Below are 16,601 nucleotides of genomic sequence, written 5' to 3' on the forward strand. Positions count from 1 at the left end.
TTGAATGCCGAATACAGGGTTAAAGGCAGGATTCTTGGAAGTGTGGAAGAACAGAGGGATCCACGTACAAAGATCCCTCAAAGTTGCCATCCAGGTTGATAGGGTTGTTAAGAAGGCGTATGGTGTGTTGGCTTTCATTAACAAAGGGGTTGAGTTTAAGAGCCGCGAGGTTTTGCTGCAGCTTTATAAAACTCTAGTTAGACCACACTTGGAATACTGTGTCTAGTTCTGGCCTCAGTATAGGAAGGATATGGATGCTTTGGAGAGGGCACAGAGGAGATTTACCAGGATGCTGCCTGGACTGGAGGGCATGTCTTATGAAGAAAGGTTGAGGGAGCTAGGGCTTTTCTCACTGGGGTAAAGAAAGCAGAGGAGGTGACTTGATAGAGGTGTACAAGGTGATGAGAGGCATGGACAGAGTAGATAGCCAGAGACTTTTCCCCAGAGTGGAAATGGCTGTCACAAGGGAACATGATTTTAAGGTGATTGGAGGAAGGTATAAGGGAGCTGTCAGAGGTAGGTTCTTTAAACAAAGAGTGGTAGGTGTGTGGAATGCACTGCCAGCAGAGGTGGTGGAGTCAGAGTCATTAGGGACATTTAGAACATAGAACAGTACAGCACAGAACAGGCCCTTCGGCCCTCAATGTTGTGCCGAGCCATGATCACCCTACTCAAACCCACGTATCCACCCTATACCCATAACCCAACAACCCCCCCTCTTAACCTTACTTTTATTAGGACACTACGGGCAATTTAGCATGGCCAATCCACCTAACCCGCACATCTTTGGACTGTGGGAGGAAACCGGAGCACCCGGAGGAAACCCACGCACACAGGGGGAGGACGTGCAGACTCCACACAGACAGTGACCCAGCCGGGAATCGAACTTGGGACCCTGGAGCTGTGAAGCATTTATGCTAACCACCATGCTACCCTGCTGCCCCATTTAAGCGACTCTTAGACAGACACATACACAGCAGTAAATTGAAGGGGTGTAGGTTAGGTTGATCTTAGATTAGGATAAATGGCCGGCACAACATCGTAGGCTGAAGGGCCTGCACTGTTCTATATTTTTCCAGTTTTGAGCTTAGATCTAACCTTAGTGTGTTCCACTTGGCACAATAACACATCGATTTACACAAAATGCTAAAATTAGCTTAATCATTAAAGCTAACAAAATATTTTCTCTTTTCAAATAGACACTGTGGTGACACAATAAATAGCCAACTGAATTCCAACTATCAAGAAAGGATCACTTTGAAGAGCCATGTTTAGATTTAGATTTGAAAATCATGTCTCAACCCTCCTACATTTAAAACATGGCTTAAAAACCTAAATGTTATTTTTTTTAAATCAAAACCATAAATGATCACTATGTTGGCTGGTTTGGCTCACTGGGCTAAATCACTGGCTTTTCAAGCAGGCCAGCAGCACGATTCGATTCCAGTACCAGCCTCCCCGGACAGGCGCCGGAATGTGGCGACTAGGGGCTTTTCACAGTAACTTCATTGAAGCCTACTCGTGACAATAAAGCGATTTTAATTTCATTTCAATTCAGCACAAACGGGCAGCAACAGTGTGACAGGGAAATTCACTAATTTAAACCTTTTTTGAATATTTGCGGATTCGGTCGAAACATTAAAAGCTAAAGAAAACTAAACAAGGCACATTCTGTCCGCACCACAGCGTGAATTAAACCCTCTCGCCATCACCTTCAAACCAAGCCGAGCCGATGCCGCCATCTTCTTTGCCGCCCGATGTAGGTCACCCCCCAAGGCCTTGCTGCCACCGGAAGAAGGCTTTCGACGCAAGCGCGGCCGCCGCGCCCAAGGCAACCTGGGACTTGTCGACTCCAGAGGACTACGATTCCCAGAGGCCCCTGCGGCGCAGGCCGGGCAACAGGATTGGCGGGCAAGTGGCGCGCGCGATGCGCAGCCGCAGTCGCGGCGACCCGCTCCTTATTGAGCCCATGGAAGGAGGTTGAGGGAAACGTAGGAGCTTTGGTAGCGCCGGTGCGGAGAGAAACACCAGCCCGTATGACTTTTTCATCGTCTGAAGCTTGGTTGCCTCCACTCCTTGTCCCACCAAAATTGACCCTACGGCGGAATTTATTTGGGGAGCTGTGCGAGGTTGACAGGCCCGGAGGCAGAGAATATTCTAGAACAGACCGGCGAATATTCTAGAACAGCCCAGCGAATATTCTAGAACAGACCAGAGCAACCCTTATCACGGGAGGCCATCCAACCCCTTGTGTCAGCACTGGCCTTCCAAATGAGCATCGTCATTTGGTGGCATTCCCAATGTGTCCCTGCACATTGTCTGAATGGAAACAATCATCTAATAATGCCCTCTTGAAAGCCATGATTGAACCTACCTCCGCTACACTTCCAGGCGGTGCATTCCAGACTTGCTGCGCGAAAAAAGTTATTTCTCTCACATCCCATTCGCTTCTTTTGCAAATCACTTAAAACGTGCACCCCCTCGTTTTTGATCCTTTTATGAAGGTGTGCACGTTTCTCCTTGTCTGCTCTGCCCAGTCTCCTCGTGGTTTTGAAAACATCCAACAAATTTCTTCTTTGTCATCTTCTCTCCAAGGAAAACAGACCTAATCTCTATTCTATTCTCATAACTGAAGATTCTCATTCCTGGAACCATTCTTGTAAATCTCTTATACACTCCAATGTGTCCACATCTTTCCTATAGTATGATGTCCAGAATTGTTCATGGTACTCCAGCTAAGTTCTAACTAGCATCTTGTACAAATTCAGCTAATCTCCTTGCTCTTGTGCTGTATGTCTTTATTTTTTTAATATAAATTTAGAGTACCCAATCATTTTTCAAATAAGGGGCAATTTAGCGCAGCCAATTCACTTACCCTGCACATCTTTGGGTTGGTGAGGGTGAGACCCACGCAGACATGGGAAAATGTGCAAAATGACCTGGCGCTGGGATTGAACCTGGATCCTTTGCGCTGAGAGACAGCAGTGCTAATCACTGGGCCACTGTGCTGCCCCATGCCTTTATTAATAAAGCCAAGGATACTGTATGCTTTATGAACTGCTGTCTCCACCTCTTCTACCTTTCATGATCTATGCACATATCAACCCAGCTCCCTCTGCTCCTGCACCTGCTTAAGAACTGCACCCCTTATTTGAAATGCATCACCTCGTGCTTCTCTGCCCTGAATTTAATCAGCCTGTTCCACCAACTATGTTCTTTGAAGTTCTACATTGTCCTTAATGCTTTGAAGTTTCATGTCATTGGCACCCCAAGATTAAATCATTAATATATATCAGGAAAAGCAAAGGTTCTAATACTGACCCCGAAGAACTCCATTACAAACCTTCCTCCAGCCCATAAAATATCCGTTAACCATTACAAGTTGGTTTTCTATTACTCAACCAATTTTGTATCCAGATTACTGCTGTCCCTTTTTTCCATGAACTGTAATTTTTCTCATAAGTACATTGTGTGGAACTGTATCGAATACATTTTGAAAGTCCATGTACACTACATTATTCACATTTCTGTTACCTCCTCAGAAACTCCAGCATGTGCGGCACTACTGCCTCATGGCGATGAGGACCCAGGTTCAATCCTGGCCCTGGGTCACTGCCCATGTGAAGTTTGTGCATTCTCCCTGGGTCTCACCCCCACAACCCAAAGGGTAGCATGGTGGTTAGCATAAATGCTTCACAGCTCCAGGGTCCCAGGTTCGATTCCCGGCTGGGTCACTGTCTGTGTGGAGTCTGCACGTCCTCCCCCTGTTTGCGTGGGTTTCCTCCAGGTGCTCCGGTTTCCTCCCACTGTCCAAAGATGTGCAGGTTAGGTGGATTGGCCATGCTAAATTTCCCGTAGTGTCCTAATAAAAGTAAGGTTAAGGGGGGGTTGTTGGGTTACGGGTATAGGGTGGATACGTGGGTTTGAGTAGGGTGATCATGGCTCGGCACAACATTGAGGGCCAAAGGGCCTGTTCTGTGCTGTACTGTTCTGTTCTATGTGCAAGGTAGGTGGATTGATCATGCTAAATTGCCCCTTAATTGGAAAAAAAAGAATTGGGTACTCTAAATTAAAACAAAAACCTTCCCTGTTAGTTAAACATGATTTCCCCTTTAGAAATCCACGCTTGCCTTTCCTAATCAGCTCACGTTTTCCCATGTGACTGCTAAATCTATCCTGAACAATTGTTTCTAGAAGCTTCCCCACCAGCGCCGGCTCTAGGGTTGCTGGCGCCCCGGGCAAGCTGAACTTCGGCGCCCTTGGGGGGGGGCGGGGCCGGGGCCGGGGGGGGGCGGGGGCGGGGCCGGGGGGGGGGGGGGGCGGGGCTGGGGCCGAGGGAGGGGGGGCGAGGGGGGCGGGGGCGAGGGGGGCGGGGCCGGGGCCGAGGGGGGGGGGGCGCGGGGGGAGGCGCGGGGGGAGGGGCGGGGGGGCGAGGCCGAGGAGGGGCGGGGGTGGCGGACCCGAGGGGGGTCATCCAAATAATCTGCTATTGTGGGGGGAGAAAACAGCAAACTACCCTTCTTTGAACCATCTAGTTCTAACCCTGTTTCACAGGTATGGAAATTCCAGGATTCCAGATGATGGTCCCACTCCCAGACCAGAGAATACATAGACAGGAGTTGACACTGAATGTTTCACTGTCTTTCACGTATAAATTATAACAACCAACTCTTGGACTAAGATCTCACAGGTTGTTCCCCTGGCAATGAAGGAAATTACTGAGAGTAAATAACTGCAAATGGAAATAGTCAACTCCCACCATTCACGGGAATTCCACTCCCACTAGATCTCAAGGTTAAATTGCAAATGGTGAACACAGTTTATAATGGGACGGAATTGAAAAGGCTCAAGGCAAAGTAAGCACAGGGTGGAGAAGCACGCAGTCAAGGGTAAGAGCAAATACCTTCAGATGGGAGGGGGGTGGGAAGAGAGATGTGAAAGAGAGAATAAACAGGACTTCTTTCCTCAGTGAACTGGGTCGTGCACAAATCCAAGAGACAACCAATGTGGTTTGAATTAGCACAAAACCATTGCAGTTAATTGTTCCCTGTTGCATTCTCCATGTCGTCACATTCTCACAATCCTGTTGTTCTACGGTCTATCATTCCTGTTTACGAACCACCATGTGATTCCTCCGCACTCCATCATTCACTGATCTGATCATCGTAGCAGTGAAAAGGAGACAAATATTGACAGGATAAATTAGGTTACTTTCTTTTACTTCATGCCTGCAACTGCCTGACTCCAGGAAATATCCACAGTACACATCAAAATGTTATTATTACTGCATGCTTTCGGCACATTTAATGTGGGTTACACATTATCTGACCTCACTGGCTCCATCCTCCCCGGGTTACACACTGTCTGATCTCACTGGCTCCATCCTCCCCGGGTTACACACTGTCTGATCTCACTGGCTCCATCCTCCCCGGGTTACACACTGTCTGATCTCACTGGCTCCATCCTCCCCGGGTTACACACTGTCTGATCTCACCGGCTCCAACCCCGCGGACCCGAAGGGGGGGCGGACCCGAGGGCGGGGCGGGGGGGGCGGACCCGAGGGCGGGGCGGGGGGGCGGACCCGAGGGCGGGGCGGGGGGCAGACCCGAGGGCGGGGCGGGGGGCAGACCCGAGGGCGGGGCGGAGGGGACTGAGGGGGGGGGGTGGACCGAGCCGGGGGGCTGCCCTGGGGGCGGGCGGCCACCGCGCATGCGCTGGTTGGCACCGGCCCAACTGCGCATGCGCGGGACCCGAGTCTCTGGCGCCCCCGAGCACATAGCGCCCCGGGCGACAGCCCGAGTTGCCGGTGCCTTGAGCCGGCCCTGTTCCCCACCACTAACGATATAGTGATGTACTTGTTTGGTGGCTTGCTGTGGTCAGGTGACCTCAGCCATGTGACATTAACTGGAAGCAGCCACGTTATCCAAAGCCTTGAAGTCATGATTTGAACGCCGAGTGAAAGTAACTTACGGATGGCATGTGTTCAACATTAAGGCTCAAGGGGAGCCTTAATGACTACTGTAACCAGCATGCAGAATTCTGTGAATTCAGGCAACTAAAGTATGACCTCATTAAAGATAGGCTTGTCCTGAGCAGAAGAGGTCCTGCAGTGAGAGCACGTTTACTGACAGGAGAAACTGACTCAAGAAAGCGATTTGACGTGTGGAAATGCAGGGGTTGTAAATCATCAGACCTATTCATGGCATTACAGACCAGGCCTTGCATCATGTTGTTCAATATCTCAGGCCTTAACAGCAGAAAGATTATGACAAAAGGGCAGGTGGAGGTACTGTGGAGAATATCACACTGTCCTGGTTGAGATGGGAAGGAAAATATAAATACATCTGTGTCAACTGGGCTACCCTGTAATATTAATATTTGTATTTAAAAAATATTCAACCCTTACCATGACTAGACATGACTAATTTCAGAGGAATTTCTAACCTTGAGACAAACCAGCAGAGTCTTGCTATCTTTATAAAAAACAGTAATGTCCCTTCCTGGAGCTGCACAAAACTTCTTTGCATTCTAAGAAAGAGTTCTGGCCACCAGAGACACTGTCTCCAAAGACAAAGGCAGCTGTTTATGGATCCTAATATCCAAAGTGGTGTTAATGGCCGGCCTGTTGCCGACACCCAACCCAAAGAGTTTCAACTAGGGACTTTGTTAGTCAACCTGGAATTACCCTGTCACATAACCAAGACTTGAGCTGACTAAATTAATTTAATGAATAAGCTGTTGGATCTTCTCTTCAGTCACTGTTTGACCTCCGAAGACAGGACTCAAGACAGCAGCCTGTGTCTTGTCTAACATCTTATAATCAAACCGGTAGCAACAGAAGGAACTCTGTCCAGGTACAATTGCCTGGCTCTTATCTACAGTGTGAATTACTGGAACATTGGAACTGGTGCCTTCATTCCTAACTCAACTCTGTGTCCCCTCCCTTCCTGAAAGTCTCACTTCTGGAGGGATGGATCACTGCGACAGTCAACCAACCTACTCTCTGAAGAAACACTCCATTAGACTTTTGATCCTGGATTCAGGTAAAACCATAACTTGTATTTTTATTGTGGTCTTGTCCTGTACCCTGTCCCTTACCCATCTTTTATTGTACGAGTGCAAAAAGGGGCAGACATTGTGAAACCTGTAATAGCCCATAGGGGGCCCAGTGGTGGGAATGATTATCTTACTACCTTGCGGAGCACGAACCCCACTGCTTGGGGGGAGGGGATCTCTATTGACCTCTGTATAAAAGGTCAGCCAGTAAGGCACCAACCAGAGAAGAACTCGGTAGGGATCTACCAGGCTGTGTATATCTTGTGCTGTAAATAAAAACGTTTCTTTATTTTTACTCGGTGTGAACTCCCCATGTCCTTATTAAAAACCACTTTCCCGGGTTATGTGTGTGTAAAATAAACTATTATTTTATCTTATCTCGAGTTTGTTGTGTGAGCTATTCATAGAAGATTGGAACACTCCAAATTTAAGAGTTGGTGAAAAGACGCTGCCATTTATCAAGGGGGAAATCACAAAAAACACCTTTGTGTGTATGGATGGGTAGTGAGAAGAAAATTCAGGAACAAGCAAAGAAGGCTTGTTCATCATGGAGAAAGCAGTGTTCTAACAGCAAAAAGCAGAATCATTTTGCATACAGGTATTTGGCTAAAAAGGAACTAAAACGAGCTTATATAGACATCAAGTGAACATGAAGTGTCAGATTGATACGAGTGCAACATCAGGACATTCATAGACCTGTGCAAAATGATTCAACATGGTGATTCAAAAGTGAAGCCCTTTAAAATAAGGTTGAGGCTGTATGATACCACGATACTCACAATGAGAGGACACGTTCATCTGAGAGCCTAATGCAATGACAGTTGTGAGGATCTAGAGGTCCAGGTGGGAAGGAAAAGCCAATCATCTAAGCCAGAATCTAAACCTTGGACTGGTAACTGTGAATAATAATAATCTTTATTATTGTCACAAGTAGGCTTACATTAACACTGCAATGAAGTTACTGTGAAAAGCCCCTAGTCGCCACACTCTGGCGTCTGTTCGGGTACACAGAGGGAGAATTCAGAATGTCTAATTCACTTAACAGCATATCTTTTGGGACTACCATTCTGCTAATCCGTACAGGACTACCATTCTGCTAATCCGTACAAGAGTTGCCACTCTCTTGATTACTCCTTCCTTTTCCAGCTCTTCCAACTTGTTTTTTAGGCGGGAATCTAGGGCAGGTGAACTCCTCTTGGTAAATACTGAATTGGTTTTACACTTCCATGTTTGAGATGACAAACACATCTTTGCGTCCCCCCCCCCTAGGATCTATTCAGCAGTCAATGGTTTAGTGTGCTGCAACACACTATACCTATTTTCGGCATGTGGATAATATTATTATTATTATTTTTAATAATAATAATAATAATAATAATAATCGCTTTATTGTCACAGGTAGGCTTCAATGAAGTTACTGTGAAAAGCCCCTAGTCGCCACATTCCGGCGCCTGTTTGGGGAGGCCGGTATGGAAATTGAAACTGCGCTGCTGGCATGGTTCTGCATTACAAGCCAGCTGTTTAGCCCATTGTGCTAAACCAGCCCCAGCACTGTTGCTTCACAGCGCTAGGGTCTCAGGTTTGATTCCTGGCTTGGGTCACTGTCTGTTTAGTCTGCACGTTCTCCCTGTGTCTGCGTGGGTTTCCTCCAGGTGCTCCGGTTTCCTCCCACAAAGTCCCGAAAGACGTGCTTGTCAGGTGAATTAAGACATTCGGAATTCTCCCTCTGTGTACCCGGAACAGGTGTGGAGTGTGGCCACTAGGGATTTTCATAGTAATTTCATTGCAGTTTTCATTGCAGTGTTCATTGTGACAATGATAATGATTATTTATTTATTTATTTTTGTTCATGACTCCAGGGTACGTGTGGGAGGTTGCAATTTTGATATAAATGTTTTGGCGGCTATTTACTTTGCTCCTGCCTAATGGGTCACTTTGTGTTGAAGTGGAGTGGTGAAGAAGGAGAATCAAATGCAAAATCAAAAAAATGCAGAGGAAGAAGTTGCCAAAAAGAGAGAAGTTGGTGATGAGGACAGAATGGTGCAAGAGAGTTGGAAACGGGATTATTTTGTTACTGAACAGAAACAGTGTCCTTAATTTTCAATAAGGGGATAGCAGTTCCAAAAAAAATACAATGTTAAGAACATTACGAAACACGCCATTCCTTTCATGGCGAAAATTCCAGTAGGTTCTGCCCAACATGCTCATCAGCTCTCAAATCTAAAGGAAGCCATGAAAACACAGGTGCAGATGCTTAGAAAGCATTAAATGAGAATGATGCAGTGATTGTGGCTCACTTTCATATTGCTTGGTTACTTGCAATTGGGTGAATCGTTGAAATATTGCATTATTGAATCCTTAGATGTTTTATTTGCTGGATTTGAAAACCAAGAGGAAATGATCAAATGTGTTAAATATCTGCAACTTAGGCGTACTGTGAGTCTCGGAGGACACAAAATCGCTGCCGAACTGGCAGAGCAGCACTTCAAATCTGTACATTCAAGTGAAGCTAACCGTGTAGCACTGGATGAATACAAAGATATTAACGATATCCGCTCTGTATATAGGTTCATTGTGTTGACAATGATCTGAATGTGACAGAAGAACTTTTAAATCTCTTGACAATACACGGGCGAGCACAGGGCTCAGTATTTGTCTAGACATTTACTGATATTTTTTAAAGAGCACAAGTTGCCTTTGGAAAAAAATTGTATCAGTTACAAATGATGGGTGCTCCTCCACGACAGGAAAACACCATGAATTTGTAGTTTTGTTGAAAGGTTTTGTACTGACATCTTTGGTGCGTGTTGCATAATCTACCAAGCAGTGCTCTGCGCTAAACTTGACGTGAGACAGACTGAAAGCTATAATGGACAAAGCGGTACAGGTTATTAACTTCAGACATGCTTCCCCCTGCCTTACCGTCAGTTTGTGGAACTTGTGGACCAAATTGAAACAATATATGAAGACCTTATCATGCAAACACTGAAGTGCTCTGGCTAAGCCGTGGTGAAGCACTGGACCGCTTCTTGGCACTTAAATCCATCAGTTTCTTGTACAGAAATCTCAAATATACCATTTAGACGATGAAAACTGGATTTTGGATGTGGCTTTTCTCGTCAACATCACTGGTCACCTGAACTTGTTGAATGAGTCATTGTAGGGGAGTGAAATTGCCTCTTGCCCACACTAGTTGCTAGTGTAAGAAAATTCATACTGTACCTGCAGTTCACGTCCACCCAGATACCTTCATGTGACCTACACTGACTTCTCAAATTTAAAAGGAATGCTGGAAAAACACTGATCAAGGAAATAAATATGCTCCATCGGTACACAAACAAGTGCTGTCTACACTGGCAGAGTTTTGAGAACTGCTTTTCTACTCTGAGTGATTTGAAGCCCTTCCTCTCCTTGCTCTCCAATCCATTTGAATTTGATCTGAGCAAATGTGGCATAGTATGTCAAAGGTTGATAAAAGGAAGTTTACTTACTCCCACCTGCACTTCTTCCGAAACCGCTAGTGACCCACTGAGAAACACCTTACATCCTAGTAGCCACTGCATTAACATCCACCATTTACATAGATTAAAAGAGAAAATAGAAGCAGGCGGAGGCTATTTGGCACTTTGAGCCTGCTCTACCATTCATTTATAATCATGGCTAATCACCAATTTCAATATCCTGATCCTACCTCTTCCCATATCCCTTGATTCCTTTAGCCCCAAGGGCAGCACGGTAGCATTGTGGTTAGCACAATTGCTCCACAGCTCCAGGGTCCCAGGTTCGATTCCCGGCTTGGTTCACTGTCTGTGCAGAGTCTGCACGTTCTCCCCGTGTGTGCGTGGGTTTCCTCCGGGTGCTCCGGTTTCCTCCCACAGTCCATAGATGTGCAGGTTAGGTGGATTGGCCATGCTAAATTGCTCTTGGTGTTCAAAATTGCCCCGAGTGTTGGGTGGGGTTACTGGGTTATGGGGATGGGGTGGAGATGTGGGCTTGGGTAGGGTGCTCTTTCAAAGAGCCGGTGCAGACACGATGGGCTGAATGGCCTCCTTCTGCACTGTAAATTCTATGATATATCTAATGCCTTCTTGAGATTACACAATGTTTTGGCCTCAATTACTTTCTGTGGTAGTGAATTCCACAGATGCACCACTCTCTGGGTGAAGACATTTTTCCTCATCTCAGTCCTAAAAGGTTTACCCCTTATCCTCAAACTTCTGGACTCCCCTGCCTCTGGGAATATTCTTTCTGAATCCACCCTGTGTAATACTGCTAGAATTTAAAAAGTTTCTATGAGATCTCCTCTCACTCTTCTAAACTCCAGTGAATATAATCCCAACTGACGTGGTCTCTCCTCAAATGACAGTCCCGCCATCCGAGGAATCAGTCTGGTAAACCTTTGCTGAACTCCCTGCATAGCAAGAACATCCTTCCACAGATAAGGACACCAAAACTGCATAAATAGTCCAGGTATGGCCTCACCAATGCAGTAAAACATCACTATTCCTATACTGAAATCCTCTCACTATGAAGGTGTTGCTAATTGTGTTTTACACTTAATTGCTCTGTTTGAGGAGGAATTGCTCCCTAGATGAAGACATACTTCCCAACAATCAACTATACAGTCTGTACAGATTTTTTCCCTTTATCACCCCCCCCCCCCCCACCCACGTGACTAACAGCCCCACAAACACCGTCACAAACATTCCCCACCTTTCCTCAACCCCCTCTGAAGAGCCCCTTAACTCATACTTTATCTTCTCTAATTGCAGGAAGTCATACAGATCACCCAACCAAGCCACTACACCAGGTGGCGATGCCGACTGCCACTCCAGCAAAGCAAAGAGGCAAAGACCAAGTCATCGGCCTTCCTCTTCTCAATGAGCGCTGGCTTCTCTGAAACCCCAAATGTCGCCACCAAAGGGTCTGGGTCCACCTCCTCCTCCACTATCCTGGCTAAGACCGCAAACACTCCCACCCAGAATCTTCCCAATTTTTCGCAATCCCAAGACATGTGCGCATGATTCGCTGGCCCCTGCCCACACCTTTGATATAGGAGAATTTTAGTTGAATAGTCCCAATCTTGTTCTCTGGCATTGGAAAATTGATGTCACTATTTGCATCAACATTCACATGTGAGCAGAATTTTTCTGCTATGGGACACCTCAGACGTAAGAAAAGCAACAGTCTGATGGATGGGAACCTCACTGCTGAATTGTGAAGCGTCTGCACATTCCTAAGTCCTATCCTAAAAAAGCTTGTAGAGGACAGACCCTACCAGAAGTTGCATTAATGTAGATAAGTGAAATATTACATTTGTTTTGCTATTTGAAGTGCTGTTAATATATGAATAATTATTTAAGCATATTCTGTAACTGGTTATGAAATATTTGGAATGTATTAAATGTATTTAATCTTATTCATGGTTCATGGTTAGTGCAAATGCCCAATTTGGGGCAGCAGGGTAGCATGGTGGTTAGCATAAATGCTTCACAGCTCCAGGGTCCCAGGTTCGATTCCCGGCTGGGTCACGGTCTGTGTGGAGTCTGCATGTCCTCCCCCTGTGTGCGTGGGTTTCCTCCGGGTGCTCCGGTTTCCTCCCACAGTCCAAAGATGTGCGGGTTAGGTGGATTGGCCATGCTAAAATTGCCCGTAGTGTCCTAATAAAAGTAAGGTTAAGGGGGGGGTTGTTGGGTTACGGGTATAGGGTGGATACGTGGGTTTGAGTAGGGTGATCATGGCTCGGCACAACATTGAGGGCTGAAGGGCCTGTTCTGTGCTGTACTGTTCTATGTCTATGTCTAATCTTGCGGCCCACTGAGATGAAGGAGGGCCACTCCTGTGGTCCACTCACCAGTCTAGGTTGTCCATCACTGGTGTATGCAATGCATGTGCAGAGACTGACTAGAATAACAAACAAGTTGGTAATGCATGAAAACAGTTGTTGTAAAGGGGTTAACTTGAACAATTCGCACTTATGTACGATAGTGCATGCAAATGTAACTTTTATTTGTGATGAAAAGGAGGATGTTGGTTTGAAAAACAATCATCTACTAAAGGTTTGCTGTAGTCAGGTAACCTTTGCCATGAGGCATTGACTGGAAGCAGCCATATTACATTAATTCCTGAGCTCTTAACACTACTAAAGGACAAAAATGCACCTTTTGGAGGGTCAATGGTTATTGTTAGAACAGAGGAATTTGATCCCACATGGAGCTTAATGATTTCTAGTTCAGCAGTCTTGAAAAGAATGCGACTTGCATTTATACAAGTATTTAAAATATACTTCACATCCTGTAAGAACTCCAATCCTTTTCCTCAGTTTCTCTGTCCCTATTGTATATGCTTTTGCAATGCTTTTGCACCTTCCATGCTAAAGCTTTTGGAACATATTTTTACACAGCCAGAGGTTTCCTGGTAAGAAGGGACCTCAGCTGTGGCTGTACAACTTCCTGTGCATCAGCTCATACTTACTCCCACCTGCACTTCTTCCGAAACCGCTAGTGACCCACTGAGAAACACCTTACATCCTAGTAGCCACTGCATTAACATCCACCATTTACATAGATTAAAAGAGAAAATAGAAGCAGGCGGAGGCTATTTGGCACTTTGAGCCTGCTCTACCATTCATTTATAATCATGGCTAATCACCAATTTCAATATCCTGATCCTACCTCTTCCCATATCCCTTGATTCCTTTAGCCCCAAGGGCAGCACGGTAGCATTGTGGTTAGCACAATTGCTCCACAGCTCCAGGGTCCCAGGTTCGATTCCCGGCTTGGTTCACTGTCTGTGCAGAGTCTGCACGTTCTCCCCGTGTGTGCGTGGGTTTCCTCCGGGTGCTCCGGTTTCCTCCCACAGTCCATAGATGTGCAGGTTAGGTGGATTGGCCATGCTAAATTGCTCTTGGTGTTCAAAATTGCCCCGAGTGTTGGGTGGGGTTACTGGGTTATGGGGATGGGGTGGAGATGTGGGCTTGGGTAGGGTGCTCTTTCAAAGAGCCGGTGCAGACACGATGGGCTGAATGGCCTCCTTCTGCACTGTAAATTCTATGATATATCTAATGCCTTCTTGAGATTACACAATGTTTTGGCCTCAATTACTTTCTGTGGTAGTGAATTCCACAGATGCACCACTCTCTGGGTGAAGACATTTTTCCTCATCTCAGTCCTAAAAGGTTTACCCCTTATCCTCAAACTTCTGGACTCCCCTGCCTCTGGGAATATTCTTTCTGAATCCACCCTGTGTAATACTGCTAGAATTTAAAAAGTTTCTATGAGATCTCCTCTCACTCTTCTAAACTCCAGTGAATATAATCCCAACTGACGTGGTCTCTCCTCAAATGACAGTCCCGCCATCCGAGGAATCAGTCTGGTAAACCTTTGCTGAACTCCCTGCATAGCAAGAACATCCTTCCACAGATAAGGACACCAAAACTGCATAAATAGTCCAGGTATGGCCTCACCAATGCAGTAAAACATCACTATTCCTATACTGAAATCCTCTCACTATGAAGGTGTTGCTAATTGTGTTTTACACTTAATTGCTCTGTTTAATCACCTTGCTCTAGAGTCGCCAGGTATCTTTATGATACCACCACGAGGTTCAAGTTCAAGTGCTGTTCAATAACTCAGTACACCAGTTAGTAAGTTTCAACTCAAAACACATTTATTATACACACAATCAATCGCTACTCATGCATAAAACTCTACTTACTAGACTATCTCTAACACTATATAGAACATAGAACAGTACAGCACAGAACAGGCCCTTCGGCCCTCGATGTTGTGCCGAGCAATGATCACCCTACTTAAACCCACGTAACCCGTATACCCGTAACCCAACAATCCCCCCATTAACCTTACACTACGGGCAATTTAGCATGGCCAATCCACCTAACCTGCACATCTTTGGACTGTGGGAGGAAACCGGAGCACCCGGAGGAAACCCACGCACACACGGGGAGGACGTGCAGACTCCACACAGACAGTGACCCAGCCGGGAATCGAACCTGGGACCCTGGAGCTGTGAAGCATTGATGCTAACCACCATGCTACCGTGAGGCCCCTACTATAGGCCTATATAGCTTTGGAACTGGCCCACCAGGTCAGGGGAACAAATGGCCTTTCGTTCGATTCTAAGTCTGCAGGCTTCAAAGCTGGTATGGACTAGTAGCTAGGAGCGCCTATCTTGTAGCGTGCGTTGACTGGAGACTTACTTGGTTGGTGCAGCTGCTAGGCAGGTCACGGTCAAGAGTTGTTTCGAGCTGATGAGAGACCTTGCCAAGAAGATCGAGCAGAACTTGGGGACTCTATTTTATAGTCCCCAGGGGTTTCATTCCCTTGTGGGCGGACCCCGTACCTGGTTCCGATTGATTGGACTAAGTCCCGATCGCTTGGATCGATTTCTCCAATACTGGAGCTGATCGCTGGGCAGTTCCTATGTGTCCGTTGACCTTCCTTTGTCTTGGATCCTGCTGGCGCCGAGGAGTCTGGTTTGGTCTTGATTACTTTAATGTATCCAATTGTTCCTGGGGATTGCTGATTAATATGTAGATGGCTTGCTGGTTTCGGTTCTGTCTGGGTCTTTGCAAGTCTTAATACACAGGAAACCTTGTACCTGCTTGTTTCCCTGTTTCTGACCATTTCTCCCTGCATTCTTAGCGGGCTTCCATTTTGGAATCGGGAAGTGACCAACCCAGGTGGCTACCCTCCCTCCTTGTGATCCTCAACGCGAAGCGTGAAGGATCACATTACTGCGGTGTCTTCATTTCCTGAGCCAGCGAGCACTCTTCCTAGGCCTCTACACTGACCATAAGTATGCAATAAAAATTTTTTTAAACTAACAATTCTAAATTGCGCTTTGTCATAAAGGGACATGCATTACAAAACAAGAACTGGAACCTCTAACTATCCTCAATAAACTACTCTCACTTAAATCATCCAAACATACTAACTTCCTAATAGTACAAAAAATAGCATCTTTCACATTTTCCTCTGGCTTGGCGGTCAAGCGCAGAGTTTTATAATCTTACTGTCGCAAACGAAACATATTTCTTTATTTACAAATGACGCACAAACAAAACAAAAGTTCTTTATTACATCTCAAGGGGTTTGGGGGCCTGGTGGAAACCGAAAATAGAGATCTCATCCTGTATACCGGGGTGCGAGAGAGGTAGGCTCTCCTTTGCCATTTCTTCATGCGGATAGTCTGCACGATGCTGCAGAGTATTGCCAATGCCAGAAGTGATTCGACTACATATGAAAGGGAATACCATGTCATAAACCTGTCACACCATGACGGGTTACCGTTGGTCGTTACTGAGTTCTGGGTGCTATGGGGGAGTGAATCATTGACGGCCAGGGGGGTTGGAGTGAGGGGGTTCGCGTTCGCGCGCAACCAAATACATCTTATAACTATTGCAACAAAGATGGAGGACGTCTTCATCTTTCTCTTTCTTCTCTTTTCCTTCTCTTCTCTTTTCTCTTCCTGGAGCTTCTGGAATTCTGTTGACACAAGCATAATTTCTGTTATTATCTTGTTGA

At 46.1% G+C, this 16,601-nt stretch overlaps 1 long non-coding RNA gene across 1 annotated transcript in view; it reads left to right on the plus strand.

The window, feature by feature from the left end:
- Positions 1–5,831: 5,831 nt before the first annotated feature.
- LOC119968805 overlaps positions 5,832–16,601 on the plus strand; it is a 71,228-nt gene continuing 60,458 nt past the window's right edge. Inside the window, exon 1 of the long non-coding RNA XR_005461244.1 lies at positions 5,832–7,043. This is a non-coding gene — a long non-coding RNA (uncharacterized LOC119968805). The remainder of the gene's footprint in view (positions 7,044–16,601) is intronic.

This window comes from Scyliorhinus canicula, chromosome 7, assembly GCF_902713615.1.
Source record: "Scyliorhinus canicula chromosome 7, sScyCan1.1, whole genome shotgun sequence".
Lineage (NCBI taxonomy): Eukaryota > Metazoa > Chordata > Chondrichthyes > Carcharhiniformes > Scyliorhinidae > Scyliorhinus > Scyliorhinus canicula.